The sequence below is a fragment of the Papio anubis genome, chromosome 16 (assembly GCF_008728515.1).
Source record: "Papio anubis isolate 15944 chromosome 16, Panubis1.0, whole genome shotgun sequence".
Lineage (NCBI taxonomy): Eukaryota > Metazoa > Chordata > Mammalia > Primates > Cercopithecidae > Papio > Papio anubis.
In genome coordinates, this window is record NC_044991.1 from 77,149,835 (window position 1) to 77,152,481 (window position 2,647).

Sequence of the window (2,647 nt, forward strand, 5' to 3'; positions counted from 1 at the left end):
TCCCAGCTATTCAGGAGGCTGAGGCAGGAGGATTGCTTGAGCCCACGAGGTTGATACTGCAATAAGCCAAGATTGTACCACTGCACCCCAGCCTGGATGACGCAACGGGACCCTGTCTCAAAGATAAAAAATAAAATTTTTAAAAAGCATAACCCTCATTTTGTCCTTTAAAAACCTTTGTCTGTTCCATAGCTTGGTTGATACTTGATCATCAAAAAGAACCAACCTTTGTCTATCCATGTGTGGTGGCACGCACCTGCAGTCCCAGCTACTCAGGAGGTTGAGGCGAGATCGCTTGAGTCCAGGAGTCCAAGGCTTCCCTGAGCTATGATTGCGTCACTACACTCCAGCCTGGGCAACAGAGGGGGACCTTGTTTCAAAAAACAAACAAAACAAAAACCTTTGTCTTCCTTTACCTCCCCGAATATACAGTAGTTTGCACATGTACCCATGGCAATGCTCTATTCCCGACTAAATATCTTTTTCTTCTAGAGAGCCTCTCTCTGTTAATTTAGGTTGACATATATGGTGTCAGAAATGGGACCTGAAAAAGATTAGTACTGGAAAAAATCAGTGATTCTTGGAATTGGTGTACAGTATACACTAGAGCCCTTTGAGCTCACTGCTTCCATGGCTCACCTTTTCTGCGCTGGTGAGTTTTCTCTCAGGTGAGCCTCCCTCTTTTTGGTAGAGGCTTTTTTGTTTTGTTTTGTTTTATTTTAGAGACAGGGTCTTACTCTGTCCCCTAGACTGGAGTATAATGGCACAATCATAGCTCACTGCAGCCTTGAACTCCTGGGCTCAAGTGATCCTCCTGCCTCAGCCTCCCAAGTAGCTGGGACTATAGACATGTGCCACCACACTCACCTAATTTTTTTTTTTTTTTGAGACGGAGTCTAGCTCTGTTGCCCAGGCTGGAGTACGATTGCGCGATCTCGGCTCACTGTAAGCTCCACCTCCTGGGTTCACGCCATTCTCCTGCCTCAGCCTCCTGAGTAGCTGGGACCACAGGTGCCCGCCACCATGCCCGGCTAATTTTTTTTTTTTTGTATTTTTCGTAGAGACAGGGTTTCATTCACCGTGTTAGCCAGGATGGTCTCGATCTCCTGACCCCGTGATCCACCTGCCTCGGCCTCCCAGAGTGCTGAGATTACAGGCATGAGCCACCGCGCCCAGCCAACCCACCTAATTTTTTTTTTTTTGTAGAGATAGGGACTCACTATGTTGCCCAAGCTGGTCTTGAACTCCTGGCCTCAAGTGATCCACCCTCCTTGGCCTCCCAAAGTGCTGGGATTACAGTCGTGAGCCACTGTGCCCGGTCAAAACTGTGGGGTTTTTTTTTTTTTTTTGATGGAGTCTTGCTGTGTTGCCAAGCTGGAGTGCAGTGGCGCCATCTCTGCTCACTGCAAGCTCTGTCTCCCTGGTTCACCCTATTCTCCTGCCTCAGCCTCCCGAGTAGCTGGGACTACAGGCCCCCGCCACCACGCCTGGCTAATTTTTTTTATATTTTTAGTAGAGACAGGGTTTCATCGTGTTAGCCAGGATGGTCTTGATCTCCTGACCTCGTGATCCGCCCGCCTTGGACTCCCAAAGTGTTGGGATTACAGGCGTGGGCCACTGCACCTGACCAAAAAATGTGTTCTTTATTGAAAATAAAAGGATAATTTTGTTTAATTTGGAGGTTATGTAAGTTTTTAAAAAATATGGACTGGCTGGGCGCGGTGGCTCTCGCCTGTAACCCCAGCACTTTGGGAGGCTGAGGTGGGCAGATGACCTGAGGTCAAGAGTTTGAGACCAGCCTGGCCAACATGGCAAAACCCCATCTTTACTAAAAATACAAAAATTAGCTGGGCGTGATGGCTCATGCCTGTAGTCCTAGCTACATGGGAAGCTGAGGCAGGAGAATCGCTTGAACCCAGAAGGAAGAGCTTGCAGTGAGCCGAGATTGCATTACTGCATTCCAGCCTGGGTGACAGAGCGAGACTCCATCTCAAAAACAGAAAAGAAAAAATGGACTTATGAAGGAAATAGAAACAAGATAATAGTACCAATAACTGAGAGAGATATGAAGAAAGTTATGGATATGAAGATATATTTTTAATAAGGAAGGTTAAGAAAAGAGAATAATTTTGTATGGGAAAGAATCTTTGGTAAATTTATGTTCTAAAGTGAAATGATTGGTATTTAACGAAGAGGAAGTATAAGACAGGGCAGAGAGTCAAAGCACATCTTCAGTGGTCCGAATAAGTCATGATGATGTTCATGAAGGGAGAATTTATGAAAAGCATTTTGTGTGTGATTAAGTTGGCTATAATTAGAAGGGAATTATTTATATGTCCTTCTAAAGATATATTAAAAATACACTGCTACAGAACTAAAAACCTGATATCCCCTATGTTAACCAGGTTTTCTTTTTCTTTTTCTTTTTTTTTTTTTTTTTTGTTGAGACAGAGTCTCACTCTGTAGCCCAGGCTGGAGTGCAGTGGCACAATCTCGGCTCACTGCAAGCTCCGCCTCCTGGGTTCACGCCATTCTCCTGCCTCAGCCACCCGAGTAGCTGGGACTACAGGTCCCCACCACCATGCCCGGCTATTTTTTTCTATTTTTTAGTGGAGATGGGGTTTCACCATGTTAGCCTGGATGGTCT